Raw genomic sequence first — 27,500 nt, forward strand, 5'->3', positions numbered from 1 at the left:
CAGGGTCTATGTTGTGGAGAGAGTACGACACCCTCTGATGAGAATAGACGGGACCATTACATATAAACAGTAGCGGTCTGACGTAGTTAGTAGTTCGTAGTTTGGTCTTCGAAGTCCTAGTATCGTTTACAGTTCGAGTTAGTGTGTTGGAAATATTGATTGTGGGTTCGTAAAAGATTGTTGGTTCGTTGAGTGTTAGTCACTGCCATTGTTATATCTTGTATTGTTATAACGCTGCTACAGTGTATTCTTTTTCTATCATCGACAATAACAATTGTACTACGATATTGGAGGCGTAAGGATATAACATCTGGCGGAAGGATATAACGAGTCGACGATAGGTTATTTGATAATTTGTGCGTCATAAAAGTTGTTAATTTATGGAGAACCTATTAGCTTCAGTAACACAACTTCAAGAAAAGCAACAGGAACGACTACAGAAGTTGCAGAAGCAAATATTACAGCAACAACAACAACAGCAGTCAACTGAGTTACAGTCAAGGAAGTCCGAAAGTTCAGTTACGTCAGAAGGCGCGGCAAACTCGATTTCTGAATTCACTTAGGTTCTCCATAAATTAACAACTGGAGCTGTTACAGAAATACAATGTTGATTTTCTGGTTGGATCAAAGTTAAAAGGTACAAATGAAGCTGCTCAGAGGTGTGACCGAGGAACTTCATTGGATTTTTCATTTTCATTTTCATCTCATCTTGTTTACATACGTTTTTTGCATTTTTCTTTTTTCTTTGTTTTGTAAGTGCCAGTTACGCACCGGGATCGACGTAATCGACTTAATCCCTTTGTCTGTCCTTGTTTGTCCCCTCTGTGTTTATCCCTCTGTGAGCAATAAAGAAATAAATATAATAAAAGAATAGGATTTACTTACTGAGACCTTGACTGCAATAGAACAAACATTAAGGGATAAAACTTAATTAGATACGTCATAGAGAGTTTTACTCATATTTGCCGTCATACGTATTTCTAAAGAGTTGTCTAGCGGGTTGAATAACGAAACGGGTTAAGGATATTTACTTTATCGTAGTTTCTCTGGGCGATTTGATTTTCAGTGGTTCATTTACTGATTGTCAAACGGACGGATTTAAAACTATTTATAGTCAGCATACTGAGATATTTTGAAAATGTAAGTAAATAATATTTATTTGGTTGGTTAAATGTTTCATAACAGAATTTAGAACAAAAGAAAGAAATAGATTATATTTTCGCTATATTTTCACATGCGAGAATTAATTTTAGACTCACTCCTGTCTGTGTTTGTCATTAGATATTGGCCTTTAAAGTTTCAAATGCAGTATTAACCAAAGTCACGCGGGTTCTTTTTTCTTTTTTCCCTTTCCACAAAAGTGGAACTTACACACACACACACACACACACCACACACACACACACACACATGCCTTTATATATATGTGTGTGTATACATACATGTACTGTATACATGTGTGTATACATATATATGTATATATATGTATACACACAACACATACATACATAATGTATGTATGTATGTATGTATGTATGTATGTATGTATGTATGTATGTATGTATGTATGTATATATTTAATTATTGTTAAATTTAGATCCCATGGAAAAATCACGTAAACCAGGACTCCCCAGCAACTAGCGAGCAGGTCAGTTCCGGGCCGCAGAGAGATAATAAATTTTAGAATTTAATTTCTGTTTTATTGACTAACGCACTGTGCAGGGTGTTTTTGCATTACACACACGCACACACACACACACGCACGCACACACACACACACACACACACACACACGCACACACACACACGCACACACACACACACACACACACACACACTCACACGATTATGTACGTATGTATGGAATACATTTTTGTTGATCTTACCCCCACAGAACAGTACATTATCTATCTATCCATATATATATAAAGATGAGAATATCTGCCTGTATGTCTGTCTGTGTGAATCCCTAAAACTTGTGAACTACACAACCAATTTCATTCAAATTTTACACATGCATTACTTAGGGTCTATGTAGTGTCATAGGCCAAAAATGTTTTTAACTTCTTGCCTAGTGCGAGACCAAAGCAATATCATATCTTCTCCACTATTTCAGTATTACGTTTCAAAAGTGAAACAATAACATCTCTCTATTGTTATTGTTATGTCAGATATTTTCACTTTAATAGTTTCACTTCGATGCTGAAACTATTAAAGTGAAACTATTATCTCACATATATACAGGCATACATACAGTAATCTCTTTTAGAGAGACTTAGTAATTTTAATATTTCTATTATTGAAAACAAGTGAATGTATTCCACCGAAACCAGGTAAATAGATTCTTCGAACAGGGACAGTCAGTAGAGACACCTGCTGGGTCTGACTACGCTGCATTGATAAAGGGCAACTACTCTGAAACGCGTCTGCAGCTGTCTGACTAGCAGGATGAAGCGGCTGACCTCCCCTGGTCGAAAGTCTATAATGGACGCAGATTGTGTGTCAAATAGCTAGCTTGAGACGGTGGCCTCTTGGAGCTAATCATCGACAGCTTTAGTCTTATATCTATAAGATTGCCATATTAGTATGGCGATAACTATTAATATATATATATGTATATATGTATATATTATATTAAATTAGAGACAAAATATATATATGTATATATATATATATATATATATATATATATATATATATATATATATACATGTTTATATATAGATATAGATGTATATGCATACATCTATATGTGTTGATGTATATATATATATATATAGATGGGTTAGACGGCGAGCTGGCAGAAACGTTAGCGCGCCGGGCGAAATGCGTAGCCGTATTTCGTCTGCCGTTACGTTCTGAGTTCAAATTCTGCCGAGGTTGACTTTGCCTTTCATCCTTTCGGGGTCGATAAATTAAGTACCAGTTACGCACTGGGGTCGATATAATCGACTTAATCCGTTTGTCTGTCCTTGTTTGTCCCCTCTATGTTTAGCCCCTTGTGGGCAATAAAGAAATATATATATAGATGTACATGTAATATGTACACATATATATACACATATATACATGCATACATATATACACCCATACTCGCACACACATATATACATGTATGTATATGTGCATATTCATATCTATTATATAAAAGTCAATGTCTTTATGTGTGTTCGTGTGTTACATATACATTCGAAAACTACTGCACCGATGCTAATGAAACTTGGAACACAAAATCCAAGCCTAGGGAGAAGGGTAATGCTATGTGTTTCATACAATTTCATGGACCAAAATTACTGAATGGATCCTTTTGATATTTGGAACTTAGTTTGAATGCATAAGGGCGGGTGTAATGCAATATGTTTGGTTTGAAATTAAGATGGTTAAAGGGGGCAGAACCCCCATGAAAATTCATAAATTTTCGATGTTGCTGAAATTTCAACCATGGGTAATTGACACACATCAACAAGTATTCTCAAAGTTTCCACTTCTCATGAGGATTCTAAGACCCCCTAATAGGGGCCTTAACTCCCAAATTTTAGTCATCTTTTAATGATCCAAAACTCAGTCAAAAGTACTGAATGGATCTTTATGAAATTTGGAAATTATATTCTATGCATAAGAGTCATAACCCCCACGCAAATTCATATATTTTGGCTGTTGATGAAATTTTAACCATAGATATTAGACACAAATGAAGTAATATTTATAAAATTTCATCTTCTTAGAAATTAGGAAGACCCCTTCATGGGGACTTAACACCCACAATTTAGTCATTTTTATCAAATCAAAGACGGATACAGTTGTACTGTTTGAAGCTGTAGGGTCATCTGAGCTTAAAAGATGAGCATTATTTGTAATTCAATGGTACAACAGTGTAAGAGTTTGCTTTCAGATATACTTAAATTGTGATTTCTGCAATGTGCTGCATAAATTGTCAAGTAAATGAGAGGCATCTTTGCCTCCACTGATTCTGTTGCAAAGTGTTCAGTAAAGTTATTTGGTTGCAGACCTCCTTTCAGTCTTTTTATTATCACTGGGTCACACATAGTCCCCAGATGGTAACATTGATTTCCCAGATGAGTGACTGGTTATTCAAAGACATTTATAGATTGTAAATTTATTCTGTCCAGTTACCTATCGGTATAGTGGTCATTTGCAAACTATTTCATTTCTCCTTAGCCCTCACGTCACACAGTTGTTAATGTTTATTTCAGTTGGGTCACGCTCTTCCAATAGCTATAGATCCGTAATGCATCTTACGGCTGTGCCTGTCACCTGTATGGTGAAGAATCCTACATTGGGAGTGGTAACAACCAGGGTAGGGTAACTGACTGCTTATTGTGATCTTTCGTCTATTGGTTTCCTGTAGCTTTGCTCTCTTTTACAAACCCAGTGAACATACATATATTTTCTACTAGCAGTATCGCCCGGCGTTGCTCAGGTTTGTAAGGGAAATAACTATAAAGCAGTTTTAGAGAGTTATAGCCAAAAAATAGCAAAAAAATGGAAAAAAATGATGGTAAATTTTTTTTTGAGTTAAAAAAGGTGGAGTTGCGTCCCCTAGACAGTTTGCGGTTTGTGTTTCTGATTCTCGCCCCCATGTCGAATTTATCGATTTTTTTCAGAACTGGGGGAACTTTTCAAAATTTTCGCTGCGTTAGTTTTGAATTATGACATTGGGCTATGTGTGTGTCAAGTTTCATCAGAATCGGTTGAAAGCCGTGGTCAGGGTGAGGATACAAGCAAACAGACACACAGAAACACGCACAGACAAACTGCCGTTTATATAGAGAGAGATTTCAAAGACATTTAAATAATACATATAAAACCCAAGTTAAAAAGATTCTCAACAATTCAACTTCTCTGGTTGACATTAAGACACCTACCCCCAATAGGGGCATTAACTACCACATTTTAGAGCTCCATGACCTCCATTTTTCAGGAGCAAAATCCTTTTAACAGGTTCCATAAGACTGGAATTTTGGAATCTGCGCATAAAGATCAGTAGTATGGGATACATGTGTCATGATTAGAATTTTCTAGGGTGTGTAAAGAGGGAAAGAAGCCTCATCTGCAATTTTGATGAAATTCGAATCAAGTATTCCAGTTCATTTGAGAAAATATAACAGAAAAGTCTAATTCTTCAATTGCATGTAATACGGGCAACGCCGGGTATCTCTGCAAGTATATATATATCTTTTACTCTCTTTTACTTGTTTCAGTCATTTGACTGCGGCCATGCTGGAGCACCGCCTTTAATCGAGCAACTCGCCCCCGGGACTTATTCTTTTGTAAGCCCAGTACTTATTCTATCGGTCTCTTTTGCCGAACCGCTAAGTAACGGGGACATAAACACACCAGCATCGGTTGTCAAGAAATGTTAGGAGGACAAACACAGACACACAAACACACACACGCATATATATATATATATATATATATATATATATACATATATACGACGGGCTTCTTTCAGTTTCCGTCTACCAAATCCACTCACAATGCTTTGGTCGGCCCGAGGCTATAGTAGAAGACACTTGCCCAAGGTACCACGCAGTGGGACTGAACCCGGAACCATGTGGTTGGTAAACAAGCTACTTACCACACAGCAACTCCTGCGCCTATATATATATATATATATATAATATATATATATATATATATATATATATATATATTAGAAGAAATGAGGTAATCAGAAGATCGGATGGTTTATATTTACAGATATTTATTTATATATTACATTTTTTACATATATATCATATCACTTAGATCATTAGCGCTTTCTCCCATTCTAGTGGGGTTTTCAAATCAAATATTATATATATATAATATATATATGTGGAGGCGCAATGGCCTAGTGGTTAGGGCAGCGGACTTGCGGTCGGAGGATCGCGGTTTCGATTCCCAGACCGGGCGTTGTGTGTGTTTATTGAGCGAAAAAAACACCTAAAAGCTCCACGAGGCTCCGGCGGGATGTGGTGATCCTGCTGTACTCTTTCACCACTCTAAAGGCGGTGCTCCAGCATGGCCGCAGTCAAATGACTGAAACAAGTACAAAATATATATATATATTATATATATATATATATATATAAATGAAAAGAAAATAGAAATTTACGATTGCAATTTATATTGCAATATTGCAATATTGCAATTTATTAACATAATATTACATTATTGCTATAATATAATATGATATAATATAAATATTAAATATTGAATATAATCCTACTATTGTTTCAATTCAGACGCAATGATAAATTTATAAACATTCATGTTTATGGGTAAGAATCTCATTAGGGAAATATTTTAACAAAATTACATATGAGGATGTTTAGATCCTAGAAGAGACTGAATTAAATATGGAATTTTTTTGAATAAATTGTCTGAATAATATGTATTTTTCCTAATAATGGAAGAATAAAGGAGATGTTTCCTATTTCGCCATAGATTCTTAGCATATTATTTCTGTTTATTTTTTAAACTAATGCGCAAAAATATATTTAGATTAATATTCTTAAAAGTACTCAAACATATTTTATGATCGTTATATTAGTTTTTATTTATTTATTTTAAAATTTATTTTAATTTTTTGTTTTCATTATATATTTAAAAAAATTATTGACGTCACGCTTACAAGTAAGTATAAACATATTTAATTCAGACTGCTCTACGATCTAAACATCTTCATATTAGTTTTTGTCAAGTGTTTTCCTGATGAGATTCTTTCCCATAAACATGAATTTTTATAAATTTATTATTGTCTCTGAATCGAACCAATTGTAGGATTATACTTATATATTATATTATATTATATTATATTATATTATATCATATTATATAATATAATATAATAATAATAATAATAATAATAATAATAATAATAATAATAATAATAAGGGCTAAAAGCAGAGAGCGAAGGTTTCATCCTGGCTGCTCAAGATCAAAGCCTATTAACCCGGAACTACCAGGCCAATGTGATGAAAAATGGAGCAGACCCAAAATGCCGATTCTGCAACGACATGATTGAAACAGTGGACCACCTAATCTCTGGATGTAAAGTCTTAGAACCAGTGGAGTATAAATTAAGACATGACAGAGTTGGCCAATATCTCCACTGGCTAATAAGTCGGCATTACAATATCAAAACTGCTGACAAGTGGTATAATCACCACCCTGAGGCTGTAACTGAAGGAGAAAATGTAACCATTCTGTGGGACTTTCCAGTACATACAGACAGAACCATCAAGGCCAATAAACCAGATATTGTTGTGAAAGACCAAAACAATAAAGTTTGCTTATTGATCGACATGAGCATCCCCTGTGATCATAATATCTCAGCGAAAGAGTTTGACAAGCTCAGAAAATATAAAGACCTACTCATTGAAATTGAGAAAATGTGGCATCTCAAGGCGGTTACAATACCAGTGATCGTAGGAGCACTAGGAATGATCAAGAAGGGAACCGAAAATTATATGAGAATGATCCCTGGCTTACCATCCCTGCAAGAAGTGCAAAAGATTGTCTTAACTGGTACATCACACGTATTGAGAAGAGCATTGTCGATGTGAGAACTGTTGCTGCTCATGTATTTTAATTTAACTATAAAAAGAAAAAAAAAATGAACGAACTACTGAGTTTGGTTTAATGGCCTACCAATGTATGCTATGAGTTTCTTTGCCCTAGGAGTCGGGAAGACACTCGGCAAGAAATGGAAGCAAATTTGAAAGAAGAAAAAAAAAGTAATAATAATGATAATAATAATAATATAATATTATGTTAATGAATTAAAATATGTCAATCGTAAATCTCCATTTTCTTTTCGTTTTTGTATACTGAATTATGGAAAAGTTTTCTTTGTTATACTGGGTATTAAACCGCCAAACCAGTGAAAAATTAGATGTTTCCATCCCTAAAAAGGAGACTATTTTCCTTGTTTGGAAAAAACGAATTAGTCATTAGACTATATATTATTCACATAGATATACAATAAGAGGCTTCCAAATAAGAAAGCCGTGTGCTAGAAAGAGCAGTAGAAAAACTCAAACCACCAAATAAGGATATATATATATATATAAAATATAAAATAAGGATATATATATTTATATACATATATATATATATATATATAAACATAATAAATAGGGTAATAATAAATTATTATTACCAGTGGCCTAGCACAAAAAACGAATTAGTCATTAGACTATATATTATTCACATAGAAATACAATAAGAGACTTCCAAATAAGAAAGCCTTGTGCTAGAAAGAGCAGTAGAAAAACTCAAACCACCAAATAAGGATAAATTCTCGAAAGGAATGAAAATTAAAAACGTTTACCATCTCAACTATTTCCCAGACAATGGTTTCTAACTATTTCCAGCAAAAAAATATTCGCTGAAGGTCAGTTTCATCAGTGGGACAGCCTTTAGATTTCAAATACACAGACAGCCAGATCCACATGTAAAACTAACTGCCTGTATATTCTAACTTTTCAAACCACTGCGCTGACGCAGATTATACCCGGCGACAGAGAGGATGCCGGTAAAAATTTCGAACAAATTTATCAAAGAATATTTAAACATAATAAATAACAATAGGGTAATAATAAATTATTATTACCAGTGGCCTTACACAAAAAACGAATTAGTCATTAGACTATATATTATTCACATATAAATACAATAAGAGACTTCCAAATAAGAAAGCCTTGTGCTAGAAAGAGCAGTAGAAAAACTCAAACCACCAAATAAGGATAAATTCTCGAAAGGAATGAAAATTAAAAACGTTTACCATCTCAACTATTTCCCAGATAATGGTTTCTAACTATTTCCAGCAAAAAAATATTCGCTGAAGGTCAGTTTCATCAGTGGGACAGCCTTTAGATTTCAAATACACAGACAGCCAGATCCACATGTAAAACTAACTGCCTGTATATTCTAACTTTTCAAACCACTGCGCTGACGCAGATTATACCAGGCGACAGAGAGGATGCCGGTAAAAATTTCGAACAAATTTATCAAAGAATATTTAAACATAATAAATAACAATAGGGTAATAATAAATTATTATTACCAGTGGCCTTACACAAAAAACGAATTAGTCATTAGACTATATATTATTCACATGGAAATACAATAAGAGGCTTTCCTATTTGGAAGCCTCTTATTGTATATATATATATATATATATATATATAATATATATATATATATATATATATATATATATATATATATATATACAGGGTGTCCCCAAAAAAATGTATACACACCTTAAATAATTGTAATTTGTTATTCTTTGTAAGCCTAGAACTTATTCTATCGTTCTCTTTTGCCGAACCACTATGTGTATACATTTTTTTGGGACACCCTGTATATGTATGTGTGTGTGTGTGATCTTAAAAATTAAAAAAAAACCCACAAATCTTGTTATAATAGCTACCAAGAGTTTCCTAGTCGAAATAATTATTCAATCCACCATTATACCATTATTTATCAAACAGAAAACAAGAGCGTTTGTCAGTTGTCCTTTGAGCAGATAACATTTAAACAAGAGACGCCGGTAAAGAAGAAAACAAGGAAAACACAAGGAAGATAACCAACGTTACAATAATTCAATGTCAAGCAGATGTAAACCAGATGTCAATCGTTTACTATGTGCCCGGTGGTCTACTTTTAAGTTCCGCGAAGATGAATTTCCGGAAATATGGACATACAAAAAAAATCCCGTTCCTCGAATTTAGATATTTGTTGGAGGCTCTCCCTTGTTTATGGAGCAGAGGTTTCAGCAAACTACAACAATGGTCGTTCAGATATGAAATGTTATATTGGAGCCGTGGAAGGAAAATTTAAATCGAGGTATAACAACCATCTTTCGAACTTTAGGTACCGTGATAAGAAGCATTTAACAATCATTTCGGCTTCAATCTGGAAGGGACACATTTCGACATCGAATGGATAATCTTCTCTAAACCCAAGCCCTATATTAACGGGTTTAAAAAATGCTTAGTGTGTCCCATTGAAAAACTGTATCTATAAAAAAAAAACTTGTAATTTCCCTGGGTAGCTGAATTTACAAGATTTGTGGCTTTTAAATTTTATTTTAAGATTGTTTTTACTCTCTAAGCTGATCGACTGCATTTTTACTTGTTGAATCATTACCACAATATATATATATCAAGTGATCACCGTGACCGATCAGGCTATCAAATGTTGCTACACATCGCAGGTCACAATGCGCCTCGCATTGTTTTAGCCTTCAAATGACGCCACCTCAATGGCTAAGCGAGCAGGCCAACAGGTGAAAGAATGAGAGAAAGTTGTGACGAAAGAGTACAGCAGGGATCGCCACCATCCACTGCCGGAGCGTCGTGGAGCTTTAGGTGTTTTCGCTCAATAAACACTCACAACGCCCGGTCTGGGAATCGAAACCACGATCCTACGACCACGAGACCACTGCCCTAACCACTGGGCCATTGCATAACGAAGACATGACACGATGAAGGTAAAGACAATTGAGAAATTTGAAAAGTTAACACGAAACCGGTAGTTTCTCCCAAAACTATGTTACTATATGCAACATTTTATAACATTCTTCTAACATAACGACTTAAATATATTCTTTAACTTTATAAAACAAGCGTTCTGTACTTTTTCACTCTTTTCTATTTTCTATATATCCAACAACGTGCTTTCACACATCAACATTCTCACCTATATATAAATATATATATATAATATATATATATATATGTGTGTGTGTGTGTGTGTGTGTGTGTGTGGTGTGTGTGTGTGTGTGTGTATATGTATATATATATATGTATATATGTATATATATATGTATATATGTATATATGTATGCATATATATATATATATATATATATATATATTATATATATATATATATATATATATATATAAATATATATATATATATATTATCTATCTATCAATACGTGTATGTGTATGTGTATGTATTATATGATTAAATTATATATTGAGCACTTTATTGTTTCGTTATGCACATGGTCCTCGGTTTCTTGCATGAAACCGGTCTGTAGTTCAAAAATGGTTGGATACCGTTGATGTAAACCATATTGTTAAGAGAAATATGTATATTAGCCAGTTAATTGTGAAACAGTTGTTTTCTCTTAGTGTGAGAATGAAAACCGGACAAATATTTAAATTTATTAAGTTCATTAACTGAAGTTAGACATTTAGTATTCTACTACAAATAGTTGAAATAGCTAACTACTTCCATGTTAATCCAGTAGATTTCTATTGTAAATCGTTTGCATTTATGAATTTCTTATTCAACCTCTTAACATATTATCTCGTATATTTTCGTTCAGAGATGTCTAGTAAATATATATTTGGACGAAAATATACGTTCACTGTATTCTGAGGTATCTATCACTTATTTCTAACCCGAAATACTTTCTTCATGATGTTATTCCTGCTTTCTATCATTAACTATCATTTCCATCAGTAACTGCACAATAATTCATAACAGATTTAAAATGATTTGTGTACTTATATACAGATTCAAAATAGATAATAATAAAATAATTTTTGCATGGAAATTAAAATAATGTGTGGACGTTAAGAGGTTAATTTCGACGAGGTTTATTTATAAGTATATTAGTGAGTACTTTTTATGTATGAATTTGTCTGTGACACATGATTTCAGATAAATATAGAAGGGAAAAAAATGTGATTGTGTAAACGTTCAGGCATTTCAAAAGAGCATGTATTTATTTTGAATTGTTACAAAGGTTTGGTATTTTAGGAAGTGCATTTGCAGTAATGAATTTGTTAAACAACATAATGCCCGTCGTGTTCTTTCTTTCAATAGTATTTCATAACTATAAGAGATGACAGACGAAAACTTTGACCTTGGGGTATTACAAACTGGAAGTGTAAATAGAGCTAAAGAGTGTAAAAACCGTTGATCCATGTGTACACACACACACACACAAAACATGTGTGTACTATTACATAGTACATACATATATTACATAGTGTGTACTATTACAAAAGAAGCGTTCCAGCGATTCTTATGAAGGACAGCCAAACGGCCCGACACGCATTATCCCCTGGGTAGACTTCACACTTCTTTTGTAGGTTTGGTTGAGGAAATTGAAGCAGGATCTGTTTAAAAGGAAAGACATGTGCAAAACGGATGCCGGAGCTGGTGAGGCCGAAATCATAGACGTTGTATTCGAGCAGCAGGCTGACATCTGAAAGAGCGGGTTCGATTATGTGGAGCCGTTGGATGATGTCATCACAGCTGCAGTGTCTGGAAAAGGTTAGTTGTATAAGGCCTTAGGATCTGAAAGAAGAGCCGGAAAATCTTGTATAGAAGAGAGGAAGAGAGAGAAAGAGAGAGAGAGAGAGAGAGAGAGAGAGAGAGAGAGAGAGAGAGAAAGAGAGAGAGATGACGTGTTGGATAATGTAATACAAAATGAAGAAACAATTCGGGGATGGGAGTCTCAATAAATAGCAGCCGCCAAATTTCTCTGGACATCCAACTTAGCACGAAACATTTTATTCGCATGCTTATCATTATGTTCGAGAGCCACGTATAATGGTTTATCAGTAGTTCAAATTCTTTTACTTCCTCCGTCTGTGCAAACACTAAACTTATCTGTCAATGTCTTAGCCAGGTATTACAAGTTATCATTCTAAGCCGCAGCTGCCGTGTAAAATTGACGGGTGGCTCGTTGATACGATTGTTGTGCTGAGTTTGATCACCGCTCCACTCCACAGAGGAAGTTACTGGAAAATGACTGGCGTCATATCCACGAGTAGATTTTGATATTCTCTCGGTTGTTGAACAGTAGAAAAATCACCGATTCAGAGGGCTTTTAGACTTCATGAATCCATAACTGTTCCCATCACCATAGATATTGGTCACGATGACGATGACAATGACTTGATAACGATGATGCAGAAGATGATGATCCTTCTCTTCCTCCCCATGAAATTTCAGGCCTTGTGCCTATAGTAGAAAGTATCATTATCATCCAAGGCGGTGGATTGACAGAATAGTTAGATCATCGGGAAAACAAAAAAAAAAAAAACGCTTTGTGGTGTTTGTTCCGATTTTTTACGTTCTGACTTTGAATTTCGCTGTGATCAAGCATGCCTTTCATCTTCTCGGAGTCGATAAAATAAAGTATCTGTCAAGTGGTTGGGTCGAATGTATCGACCCAACCACTTGCCGTACGATCCCTGGTCTTGTACCAAAATTTGAAGCCAAAGGCGACAAACTAGCTGAGTCGTTAGCGCGCCATACAAAAGGCTTAGCCAGCATTTCTTCTCGTTCTTTACGTTCTGAGTTCAAATACCACCGAGGTCGACTTTGTCTTTCATCTTTTCGGGGTCGATAAAATAATTACCAGTTAAGCATCGAGATCAAAGTAATCGGTTGGATTCTTCCTCAAAAATTTCAGGGCTTTATCGATAATAGAAAGGATTATTATTGTTATTATTAAGGCGGCGAGCTTGCAATATCCTTACTGCACTGGAGAAAGTGCTTAGCGGCATTTCTTCCGACTTTACGTTCTGCGTTCATATGCCGCCGGTGTCGACTTTACCTCTCATCCTTTCGGGGTCGATAAAATAAATACCAGTTGAGCACTCGGGTCGATGTAATCAACTTGCTTCTTCCACTACAATTGCTGGCCTTGTAACAAAATTTGAAACCATCATCATTATTATTATCATCATCCAGTGCCGTAGATTAGCTGAATCTTTAGCGTGTCGAGTATTCACATGAACGTAGCTCCCAACGACTGATACGTAAGCAAGGACGGAGCTTCGTCAAGTTCGGGACCCATCCAACGTTGTGTATATATATAGTATACTTATATACACAATATACAAATATTAGACATCCAATGGTGGATCTACTTTCATAATGTAAGATCTCCTCGACCGAGATTCTGAGTACTATCTAAGTCATTGATTTCAAATTTTGGTACAAGACCAGCAATTTCAGGGGAGGTAGCGAGTCGATTACATCGACCCCTGTGCTAAACTGGTATTTATTTCGTCGAGAACGAAAGGACGAAAGGTAAGTCAACCTCGGCAGAATTTGAATTCAGAAAGTAATGACGGACGAAATCCCTATTTCTTTACTATCCACAGGGGGCTAAACACAGAGGGGACAAACAAAGACAGACAAACGGATTAAGTCGATTATATCGACCCCAGTGCGTAACTGGTACTTATTTAATCGACCCCGAAAGGATGAAAGGCAAAGTCGACCTCAGCGGAATTAGAATTCAGAACGTAGCCGCAGACGAAATACCTATTTCTTTACTACCCACAAAGGGGCTAAACACAGAGAAGACAAACAAAGACAGACAAACAGATTAAGTCGATTATATCGACCCCAGTGCGTAACTGGTACTTATTTAATCGACCCCGAAAGGATGAAAGGCAAAGTCGACCTCGGTGGAATTTGAACTCAGAACGTAGCCGCAGACGAAATACCTATTTCTTTATTGCCCACAAGGGGCTAAACACAGAGAGGGCAAACAAGGACAGACAAACGGATCAAGTCGATTGTATCGACCCCAGTGCGTAACTGGTACTTATTTAATCGACCTCGAAAGGATGAAAGGTAAAGTCGACCTCGGCGGAATTTGAATTCAGAACGTAGCCGCAGACGAAATACCGTTAAGTAATTTGTCCAGAATGCTAACAATTCTGAAAGCTCGCTGCCTTACTCCCCTGTGACATATTCATAAGAACAAAACACACAAAAGATTTTCATTTACCATTTCTAGTTAATTATAAGATATTTAGAAGGAAACTTGTGGCTTTGATGCTTTTTTTCCAAGAAAATTTATAACGTTAATGGAGTTAAATTAAACAATCAAAGCAGGAATAGAAATTGTCAACTGATTTAGTATGAGTTTAGTCACTGCTATAGTTACCACCACCACCGCCACAACAACAATTACTACTACTACTACTACTACTACTACTACTACTACTACTACTTTTAGTAGTAGTAGTCAGTAGTAGTAGTAGTAGTCTAGTAGTAGTAGTATTAGTAACCAACGACGGTAGTTCGACTTGTTACAGATAACCGCCAAAAGTGATAGAATAGTAGGGGTTATGAAAAGGGTCAGCATTCTTCTTCCTATCAACTGACGGGGCGAGGTAATAGCACCTAATCCTCTTCCTTTCCAAACTCCATATCACTGTAACCAAATCTCCCTTAAATCATACCGTATCTCCTTAATGGAAAAAATTAAAAAAAAGCAAGTTACACACTTGATTCGATAATGTTTTATACACCCCAGAAAACACCCATAAATATAATCTTTTCCTTAACATTTCCAAAAAATGCTACGGTATCCATCATCTGCTTATCTCTGGGAACAAACAAACCTTGCTACTTAGAAATGAAAACGGTTACTGTTTTAAAGAGAGGAACTCTCTCATTAACCACGTTCAATTTCTTAAATTTTTATGTTTTACACGAGGGGTGGGTGGGTGAAGATTAACATTTTGCCCGATATACGTACATATATATATATATATAATACACACATACACACACACACATATATATAATACATATATTTTGAGATATATGTTATTTATTTCTTTACAAGGGGCTAAACATAGACGGGACAAACAAGGACAGACAAAGGGATGAAGTCGATTACAACGACCCCAGTGTGTAACTGGTACTTAAGTTATCGACCCCGAAAGGATGAAAGGCAAAGTCGACCTCGGCGGAATTTGAACTCAGAACGTAACGGCAGACGAAATACCTATTTCTTTACTACCCACAAGGGGCTAAACACAGAGAGGACAAACAAGGACAGACAAACGGATGAAGTCGATTATATCGACCCCAGTGTGTAACTGGTACTTAATTTATCGACCCCGAAAGGATGAAAGGCAAGGTCGACCTCGGCGGAATTTGAATTCAGAACGTGACGGCTGACGAAATATCGCTAAGCATTTTGCCCGGCGTGCTAACGATTCTGCCAGTTCGCCGCCTTTGAGATATATGTTAGATAGATAATACATATAACTGGTACTCCGTCGGTTATGACGACAAGTGTTCCAGTTAATCCCATCAGCGGAACAGCCTGCTCACGAAATTAATATGCAAGCGGCTGAGCCCTCCACAGGCTCGCGTACCCTTAACGTAGTTCTCAACGAGATGCAGCATGACAAGGCTGACCCTTTGAAATACAGGTACAACTCAATTTTGCCAGCTGAGTGGACTAGAGCAACGTGAAATAAAATGTGTGGCTCAAGGGACACAACGCACCGCCGGAAATCGAACTCATGACATTTCGATCGTGAACCGAATACCCCTAACCACTAAGCCTTCGACTATAAAACATATATATTACAAGTATAATACATACATAATGCAAAAACACTCTGCAGACTGCGATATATTTTCTGTCTGTGTGGCCCAGTACCAAATGATCTACGGCTCTAAACTGATTCACGGCCCGGTTGTTGGGGATTCCTGTTTAGCAGGACCTAAGAGACTGGTAGGAGAGAGAGAGAGAGAGAGAGAGAGAGAGAGAGAGAGAGAGAGAGAGAGGAGAGAGAGAGAGAGAGAGAGAGAGAGATTCAAATTGGAGTCCTAGTCCAAGTACTTGCTACTGAATGGAGTCTGCTATAGGAGTCCATGGTGCCAGGAGGTCATTGACGTTGCTATAGAGCAGGAGTGAAGAAACCCCCACCCGCGGGCGCAGTTGCTCCCGCGAGCCCATTTCATTATGCCCGCAGGCTCATATACTCATATGTACAAAATATAGTAAATTTTTCAATTATAAAATTTATACAACAATCGTATGTCTATTTGTAACATAGTTCGCGTTTCCACTACGACTTAAAATGGTCAGACTCGAACAGAAATCGACCGGTAATTGCCATTTGGATGGAAATTTTGCTTTCACTATAAAACACATATTGCTATGTTAGTACCACCCCACTTCAGACCCAACTACACTCTAGCTGAAATATATAAAATACCTCATAAGTAATAAAAACGTCCTAAATTCAGTGGCGGCGTTAATTTAATGTCTTAAACTTATCTTTATTTATGTATATGAAATTATTCATAGATATATACAAGATTTACACAGATATAAGATTTAGAACCTGTGATCCGCCCGCAGACCCTTTTCTTAGGACCCGAGCACTAAAATGTTTCCCACCCCTGCTATAGAGCATCCCACCCGGGGCACCCAACCCCATCTCTATACAGCAGACACAAACGTGCAGTTCCTATACAGGCTTATACAGCAAATCTAAAAGTGCCGTCCCCATAGATGTGTCGCCCGGGGCGCACAGCCCTCTTCATACCAATTAGCTATGCTACTGCTCGTAGTGATGGTCATTAATATCTGTTTCTTTCTATCATATGTACAGTTCTTCAAAATGTTAGGGAGCACGAGGTAGGATAAAGTCAATTACGATCGACATCAGTCCCTGATTAGTAAAGCTTTCAAATGGGCATTGGTTCAGTCGGTACATCAGTCCGAGACGCGAAGAGGTAGAGAGAGTGCTCTATGATTATCTAAAGAGCCTTCACTCCCCAAAAAACAGAAACCCCCTTCTGTTCTCTAGAATTTTGACAATACTCTCTCCCCATCTGAAGCCCGAAAGCGGAGCCAGTCTTGTGGTTTGCTGTCCTGGCAAGTAGGATTTTGGTACCCTTACATGTACAACTAAATAATTTTTTAAAAAATGACAAAGAGTAAAAGCTACAAATAGAGATACAAAGTGTCTATTTTTATATTATTTTTCTCCCTTTTCAAGCCTAGCTAGGCTCATGGGCCTGGTTTCCCGGTTTCTATGGCGTATGTGTTCCCCCCAGCTGGACGGGACGCCAGTCCATCGCAGCGTTACTCAAGAAACTGGAAGTAAGAGTGAGAGAAAGTTGGGGCGAAAGGGTACAATAGGAGTCACACCCCCTACCGGAGCCTCGTGGAGCTTTTAGGTGTTTTCGCTCAAAGAACACACACAACGCCCGGTCTGGGAATCGAAACCGCGATCCTCCGTCCGCGAGTCCGCTGCCCTAACCACTGGGCCATTGCGCCTCCAAAGTGTTTTATTACAGTTTATTAAATGTATATAAAACGGTTTATTTAATTTATTTTCTTATTTTATTCCTGGGAATATCTCGAGCGCCTGACGTGGTACCCTACCGAATTCCAAACACCTAACAGCCTGGGCGACTGCCTAAAATGTAGGTGTCTACAGTCGGTCCTGTCCGAAAGTAGCCTTGTTTCACCTTACCAAATTTCTACCAGAAGCCCTTGTTAATTAAAGGCGAGAGCATATAAAATGCACTCCCCTTCCCCCACAAAAGCCTAAAAAAAATCACTCCGGGTTCTAAATGTGAATTTGCTTTAAATATTATTTCTGCTATTGGCACCAGGCCTGAAATTTAGTGGGAGGGCTATAGTCGCTGACATCAGCTCCAGTGCTGAACTGGTATTTATTTTAAGGCGGCGAGCTGGCAGAAACGTTAGCACGCCGGGCGAAATGCTTAGCGGTATTTCGTCTGCCGCTACGTTCTGAGTTCAAATTCCGCCGAGGTCGACTTTGCCTTTCATCCTTTCGGGGTCGATTAAATAAGTACCAGTTGCGCACTGGGGTCGATATAATCGACTTAATCCGTTTGTCTGTCCGTGTTTGTTCTCTCTTTGTTTAGCCCCTTGTGGGTAGTAAAGAAAAAGGTATTTATTTTATCGATACCGAAAGGATGAAAGGCAAAGTCGACATCAGATGAATTTGAACTCAGAACGTAAAGAGTTGGAAGAAATGCTGCCTGGAATTTTGTCTGACGTGTTAATGATTCTGCCATTTCGCTGCCCTTATAATAATTCTCTCTAATTTTGGCACAAGGCCGGTAAGTTTGAGAGAAGAGGGCAGTCGATTAAAATGACTTTAGTGTTCAGCTGTTGCTTTCGTCGACTCCAAAAAGATGAAAGGCAAAGCTGACCTCAGTGGAATGTGAACTCAGAATGTAGGGAACTGAAAAAAAAGTGCCGTCAAGCAATTCGCCCGATGCGCTAATGATTCTGCCAGCTCGTCGAATTAGATGCTTTAAATATTGGTTTCAAATTTTGGCACAAGGCCAGAAATTTCGAGGGAGGAGTTAATTTGATTACATCGACCCAGTGTTCAACTGATACTTAATTTGTTGACCCCCAAGAGGATGAAAGGCAAAGTCGACGCCGGTGGAATTTGAACTCCGAATGTAACGACGGACACATTGCAGCTAAGTGTTTGCTCGGTGTGCTAACGATTCTGCCTGCTTTAATGCACTAAAATAACTACATGCTTTAATGCACTAAAATAACTAAACAAAGCAAAACTTTCTAGGACCATTATTATTTATCGTCACCCTATCATGTATAAGTTCACAGGTGCACATAACTTAACGAGCTACGCCGATGACTCAAGAACATCGACGGCTATTTTAAACGCCTGAAGATGTCACACTCCAAATTGTCGTTCGAATATTTGCTACAACCAGCGAGATCTGCACCCACTGAAATCAAGATGCATCTAATATGCTCGTGTGTCTTTTTTGCCTATCAAATACGGTAATTATTCAGCACTGAAAGGTTGAAAGGAAATCAGATTCTCTTTTACTCTTTTACTTGTTTCAGTCACTTTGACTGTGGCAACGCTGGAGCACCGCCTTTAGTCGGAGCAAATCGACCCCAGGACTTATTCTTTGTAAGCCCAGTACTTATTCTATCGGTCTCTTTTGCCGAACCGCTAAGTTAGGGGATGTAAACACACCAGCATCGGTTGTCAAGCGATGTTGGGGGGACAAACATAGACAAATAAACACACACACACACACACATACATACATACATACAACATACATACATACACACACACACACACACACACACACACACCACACACACACACACATATATATATATATATATATATTATATATATATATATATGTATATATACACACATATATACGACGGGCTTCTTTCAGTTTCTGTCTACCAAATCCTCTCACAAGGTTTTGGTCGGCCCGAGGCTATAGTAGAAAACACTCACCCAAGGTGCCACGCAGTGGGCCTGAACTCGGGACCATGTGGTTCGTTAGCAAGCTACTTACCACACAGCCACTAAAAAAAATGTATATAGTTAATTAGTGCAATATATTTTACTCATCGTGCAACCGACTCTGCGAACCCACTACTGTAATACTTTTCTTAACATCCGTTTCAGATTTTGGCACAGCGCCAGCAATTTCAAGGGAGACGGTAAGTTGAATACGTTGAACCCCCCCCCCCAGTGCTCAGGTAGTACCTATTTTGTCGATCCTGAAAAGATGAAAGACAAAATATCCCGCGGCGGAATTTCAACTCAGAATGTAATACCTATTTCTTTATTACCCACAAGGGGCTAAACACAGAGGGGACAAACAAGGACAGACAAACGGATTAAGTCGATTACATCGATCCCAGGGCGTAACTGGTACTTACTTTGCCTTTCATCCGAAAGGATGAAAGGCAAAGTCGACCTCGGCGGAATTTGAACTCAGAACGTAACGGCAGACGAAATACCGCTAAGTATTTTGCCCAGAATGCTAACGTTTCTGTCAGCTCGCCGCCCTATTACTTATAATATCGCCAGTTTATTTTTTTTCTAACAATAAGTCTATTGAGGTCTGATAAGTTTAGAATGGCAGTAATTATTTTTGAACTTTACTTAAAAATATTTGGTCAACAGTAACCAACGCCTTTAAATGGAACAGACGCCCCATGTAGACGGTTATATGCTGGTGCCTTTGTATTATATTGATGATGGACCGAAGGCATTTGGGTTTGTTTCTTAAGATAAACACTGAACTATTTTAGCTATTAACATAATTCCGCTCTTATATATTTTAATGGTCTTTATCGTAGTTATTCTCTGTCTTTCACTCTCTTTCTGTCTGTCTTGTCCTATCATTCTTTGAATGTATGCGTGTATGTGTGTGTGTATGTATGAATGCTTGGATGGGTACATGCACGTAGACATGTTTGTATAATTTTATGTACGAATGTGTATCAGTATGTATGTATGTATGTATGTATGTATGTATGTATGTATGTATGTATGTATGTATGTATGTATGCAACTATGTTGTATATGCATATGTATGTACATATGTACATTATATATATATATATATATATATATATATATATATATATATATGGCCTGCTCGCTTAGCCAGCGGGGTGGCGTCATTCGAAGGCTAAAACAATGCGAACGCATTGTGACCAGCGATGTGTAACAACATCTGATGGTCTGGTCGGTCACGTGATCACGTGATATATATATATATATATATATATATATATATATACAAAAATGTATGCACAAATATGTTTGTCTATCTATCTATCTATCTATCTATCTATCTATCTATCTATCTATCTATCTACCTATCTATCTATCTATCTATCTATCTATCTATCTATCTATCTATCTATCTATCTATCTATCTATCTATCTATCTATCTATCTATCTATCTATCTATCTATCTATCTATTTTGCATCTAGATATTTTATGCCTGTATGTTCACGCGTGTCTGTATTTGTGTGTATATATATATATATGACTGTATACGTACATATCTATATGTATGTACGTACGTACGTTGTATCTATTGTACCTATTGCTTTTCGTTTATTTTTACATTTCATGTTTTTTTCTTCAACAGTCAACAAAAAAAAAGCAACATATTACGAACACCCTCATCCACCAACCCAACTCCCCACATACAATTAGTCGCATAGTTGTCTAGCAGCAGTCAAGCGAACAATCAAAACAAACCAACCAGACAAACTACGTCTAGGCCAGCGTTTTTCAAACTTTTTTTTGTCGCGACCCACTGAAGGGTCGAGACCCAGTTTGAAAAACGTTGGTTTATATTTGCACTTTGCACCCACTTGCGTTTTTTTTTCTGAAAGGTCGGGACCCACAGTTTGAAAAACGCTAGTTTAGGCGGTTGTCCTGCCTGCTAGAAATAGTAGCAAAATCTCTTAGATCTAGGACAGATTGGGAAATTTAAGCTCCTTATAAGACTGACCATGGAATGATCTGCCAGAAGTTAAGGGATCTTGGTATTACAGGAAAACTCGGAGAATGGCTCTTTGACTTCTCATTGCAAACGGTTTTCTCTCTGCAAAGTCACCTGTAATAAGTGGTATACCTCAAGGCACAATTCTGGGACCATTATTATTTATCATCACCCTATCAGGTATAAGCTCACAAGTGCACTCGACCAACCTGACGAACTACGCCTATTACTCAAGAGCATCGATGACTGTCCAAACTCTTGAAGATGTCACATTTTTATAATGAGCTAAACCTCATTTATCTATGGGTAGATAAAAACAACATGAAATTGAAAATATCAAAATTTCAGGTTCTGCATTACGGAAGGAAAACGCACAAATCATTATTTGACACAAGACAACACAATGGTTCAGAGCGCTAATGACATACAGAACTTGGAGTAATCCTGTCAAATGAGGTATCTTTCATCAGTCACATCACCAAACTGACCTCTGAATGCAGACATCTCATGAAATGGATCTTACGAACCTTCGTGAAAAAACAACCGGTAGTTTTGCCGACTCTGTGCAAAACTTTACTTCTGAGCAGATTAAATTACTGCTCACAGCTTTGGCCTCCAAACTCATTTGGTTTCATGGAATAGATTGTAAAATAACTGTAAAATAACTTCGGTTATAAGTCTTAATTACTGGGAATGTCTGAAAGCTCAACGTTTCAACTCTTTTTGAATGCCGAAGAGAGAGAGAGAGAGAGAGAGAGAGAGAGAGAGAGAGAGATACACTGCCATATACGTATGGAAAATCCTGGAGTGTCATGTTCCGAATTTCGGCATTAGAGAGAATTTCAATGCACCAACAGGTAGATATTCTTAGCTTCCAAATACACCACCTTTCAGAATCACGAGCAAAAATACGCTATTGTACCAATCTGATATTTAGAGGCCCTCAGTTGTTCAACTTCCTTCCTAAAGAAATCAGAAATATATAAAAGACTTCTACTGAAGCATTAAAAAAACAACAGAAAAAAAAACAAACAAAAACATTGGATAAACCCCTAATGGACGAAACCGGACAAGCCAACTATTTAAAGATACACGCACAGACCAACTTCCAACCATAAAGCGATAACAAAACTGAAAGAAAATAAGTTAAGGCGGTGTTCCAGTATGGACGCATCATACGATTGAAACCACTAGAATAATAAAAGAAAAATATTACGGAGATGTACTTGCATAGCAAGTGACCTGATCTGAGATCGTGTGCTGGAACGAAAGCAATTGCTGCGTGGAAAGTGTTTATAAGCCATTTAAGAAACACACAAAATCCGATTTTGTGTGTTTCTTAAATGGCTTATAAACCACCTTCCACGCTGCAAAAGAAAAATATATATCTGCTATATAAATGAGTGTGTAAGTGTGTATTTGTATATCACCGAAAGGCTCTGAAATGGCGCGTCCTAGAGAAAAACGGATTTGATTTTCGAAATCTGAGTCCCAAAGGTTTTCGATAAATATTAATCAAGAAATATAATTTACTACGAGAAATAACTCGACTTTCGGATCGCTAAACCTACAACTCTCTATCTGTTCTATATGTCAATAAGTTTCTCTCTGTTTTTTACATTTCCCCCTCTCTATATATATTTACCAGGCCCTTTCTCACTGTTCCTCTGCATATGTATATCTCTCACGCTTGCTACTCCCCACTCTCTTCATATGATACGCAATTGCTTTTATTTTGTTTAAAAACTTCGTCGTTGTATTTTTTTAGTTTTATTTTGTAATAGAAACAGATTGGGTTTATTTACCTTTGTGAAGAAAAAAAGATACCCTTCTCCCCACCCCTAACCCTAACCCTAAAAGAGATTGAAATGCAATAGATCGATTCTAGGGTCATAATTATGGGTGACAATTTCATATGACACCGCTAGAAAAAACATGAAATTGTCACCCATAATTATGACCCTAGAATCGATCTATTGCATTTCAATCTCTTTTAGGGTTAGGGGTGGGGGAAGGGTATCTTTTTTTCTTCACAAATATAAATAAACCCAATGTGTTTATTAAACGAGGGACATATTCGTACGGCACAAAATGCTTTTTAACTCAATAGACGCCAGTGATTGGTTGAAATTGCAGAAATTGAAGAAATTAAAGACCAAATATCTTACAAACAATGGAATTTTCTCAATAAAGCCAAGAGAAAAAGATGTTTTATAAACACATTCTACCAGTATACGAAGTTTAAAATTTTTTAGTTACCTAGAAATTATGTTAAAAACTGCCGTTCAAACCGAAAAGATCCCAATTCATTACAAATATAAGGGTAACGAATTATTAATTTAATAATTAATAAATTTTACCAATTAGTTTTGGTATGGAAAGAGAACCATTATCGTAAGAAAGTTTACAAAAAGTTTTTTTTATATATAAATATAATTAAGGGTTAAGCAACAAGCTGCTTCACCACATACCGAAAATTTAAAAATAGCAGCTGATGTCGAGAATGAATTTGTATAATTCTAACCCAGAAACGCGTCCACAATTAATCGAAGACTGTTTGATTTCGTTATTTTTCTCTTTTTACCTATGTGAGTTACAAATGTTGTTATCTGTGGAGTAATATCTGTAGTAAAAAGGAATAAGCTGTCTTTGGCTGCTATTTCTAAATTTTCGGTATGTGGTGAAGCAATATGTTGCTTAATCCTTAATTATATATATATATATATATATATATATATATATATATATATATATATATATAATGATTTAATAAATAAATAAAACATATGCATATATACATACATATATGTACGTACCTACCTCTACATGTATATATACATGCATATATGAGTATAGGACACCAAAAAAACGTCGAACACAATGAGAAACGAAAACATAAACGCAAAACCAAGGAAATGGACATTTTTCTTAAACAACGAAAAAATAGAGTACAGGACATACAAAACAAGGAAAATTCCCCTTCTTCAGTCGCCTTTGTTTCATCTACTCCACGTTTCGAAGGTATCCTGTAAAAGGTCATAGTTACCGCTTTTGTCTTTTTATTTGAAGATAAATGAAAATCGGAAAAAGAAAAAAAAACGTGATGGTCAGGACTGGAATACTCTTGATTCTGATTCTACTTACTCAGGTATACTCCTGAGGTTGGGTTAAGAAATATATACTCTCGAGGTTGAACAACAACCAGGTATCAAATAGCGAAATAAAACCTTTTGTTACCAATACCACCACCACCACCACAACTGCCACCACTGTTACTACTATCACACTTATAACCACCCCTACAACCTCTACCACTACATTCACCACCACCACCATCTCAATGACCACCACCACCAACACAATTACCCCCACCCTTTATATCACCACCAACACCGCCCCGCCGCCGCCGCCGCCGCAGCCACCTGTTACCGTCCAACTGCTGTTACATTGCAAGCATTGTTTCCTGGCTTAATTTCTCAACATATTGATTTCATTTGGATGTATGTCGTTATTTAACCCCAGGTAGGCTCCGATATAAAAGATCTATGTTGGATTTTATTATTGCTGTTGTTGTTTAACGCCAGGTCATCGCTGATATAACAGACCGTTATTGTGCATGTTTTGAAGTACCGACTGAGCACGAGGGGCGATGTAATCGACTTAATCACTCTCCTAAATTTATGGCCTTACACCAATTTTGGAAACCATTATTGTTGTTTCATCCCAGGTCAGTCCTGATAAAAGAGCTCAATGATGAGTGGGAAAGTTGTTATACAGGTATATTAGATGCTGTATTTAGAATTTCGCTTTATATAGACAGTTTGGAATTCTTTTATTACTTGTTTACTAGAAGTCAAGAATGTTTGGAAACGCACGGTTTCGTAAAGGTTACGAAACTGTAACATAGATACAAAATGTTCAGATGTACATATTTTTGTTAAGTCCTAAATGCATGAGATAGCTATAGATCTTTTATCTTTTACTTGTTTCTGCAGCCATGCTTGTGTACCGCCTTGAAGGATTTTACTCGAACAGATTGACTCTAGTACTTAAGCCTGGTACTTATTCTAACCGATTCTGTTCTCCAACCGCTAAGACACGGGAACGTAAACGAACTAACACCGCGGTGGTGCTGGGACAAACATAGACACAAAAACACACGCACACATACACATAGATGTCTACGACGAGTCACTAGCGTAGCTAGAGTGTGTGCGGCCTTTCAGTTTGCCGCTCCTGGGCCCCCACAACAGGTACGTATTACCTAAAGTAGACCCAGAAGTGCCGCCCGGGCGCGGACTTCGCCTTTCACCCCACTCTAGCCATGCTAGTGCGACGAGTTTCCATACAGTTTCCGTTTGAAAAATTCAATCACAAGGCATTAGTCAGTTCGGGACTATAGTAGAAGACACTTACCCAAGGTACTGCGCAGTGAGACTGAACCCGTGACCACATCCACACCGGCACCATATACAACATATAACATATTTAGTGCGATTTCCATGTTTGTTCGTTAAGAAGTGTGTAATATGTGCTTATAAAAATGCAATATGTACAGAAAATATTCTAACGACTTTTAATTTTTAAAGCTCAAAAACTTCAGATATAGAAGCAATATATTCAAAACGTTTCAAAGTGCGTTTCTAAAGAATCAAGAAACATTGCTGGGTCAAAAACAGAAGTAGATACCTTCTAGCAATTTAGTAACACAACGCGGTTAAATCTTTATATATAAAAGTGAGGTTGTGTGCTGTCTGTCTCCTACGATTTAGATTCCTAACTACTCCCACATTTTGCGGTGCAGTTTAACCAAAACCGGGTATCTTATAGTCGTGATTCATATCGAGCCCTTCTGGGTATTAGCGCGCGTCTACGATGAGTCTACGATTAAAAAAAAAAAATTACCATCAATTTTTCCCATTTTTAGTGCATTTTTGGCATATATAAGGGAAGTAACTCTCTAAAAATTTATTATTAAATCTCAGAACGTAAAAAGCTACAGTAACACCCCCCTCTTTGTGGTTAGCCATATTGAGATGGCTATTATACTTTACATCTCTAAAATGCTTATATAGTTATTTCCCTTACAAACCCGAGCAACGCCGGGCGATACTGCTAGTTCAGTATAAATTTAAACTTTTTTCATGACGTGTTAAAATTATCGTCTCGGAACAAGAATTTAGTCATCGATAGAGTTTTATAGTTGAAACATGTCAAGAGACCAGGTGGCAATTGGGTGACGAAACGTTTGACGGCACATGAAATAAGTTTAAAATGAATTTAACAGCTTCGTATGTCATTAAATGGCTCTTTTATGATGTTTCATCATACAGTCATCATACAGTTTTATCATACAGTCTTTTTTTTTGAGAGTTTTGCTCAAGA

General features: G+C 36.8%; 1 protein-coding gene across 2 annotated transcripts in view; it reads left to right on the forward strand.

The window, feature by feature from the left end:
• The window catches only part of LOC115209388 (calpain-11-like), a 163,890-nt gene that overhangs the window by 15,736 nt on the left and 120,654 nt on the right, over nt 1-27,500 (forward strand). Inside the window, exon 1 of one of the 2 annotated variants that reach the window (XM_036500941.1) lies at nt 1,124-1,140. The exons of the other annotated variant lie outside the window; for it this stretch is intronic. The gene's annotated coding sequence lies outside the window, so the exon portion shown is untranslated. Of the gene's footprint in view, nt 1-1,123; nt 1,141-27,500 lie in introns of those variants that run through there. 2 annotated transcript variants of the gene reach the window in all.

This window comes from Octopus sinensis, linkage group LG3, assembly GCF_006345805.1.
Source record: "Octopus sinensis linkage group LG3, ASM634580v1, whole genome shotgun sequence".
Lineage (NCBI taxonomy): Eukaryota > Metazoa > Mollusca > Cephalopoda > Octopoda > Octopodidae > Octopus > Octopus sinensis.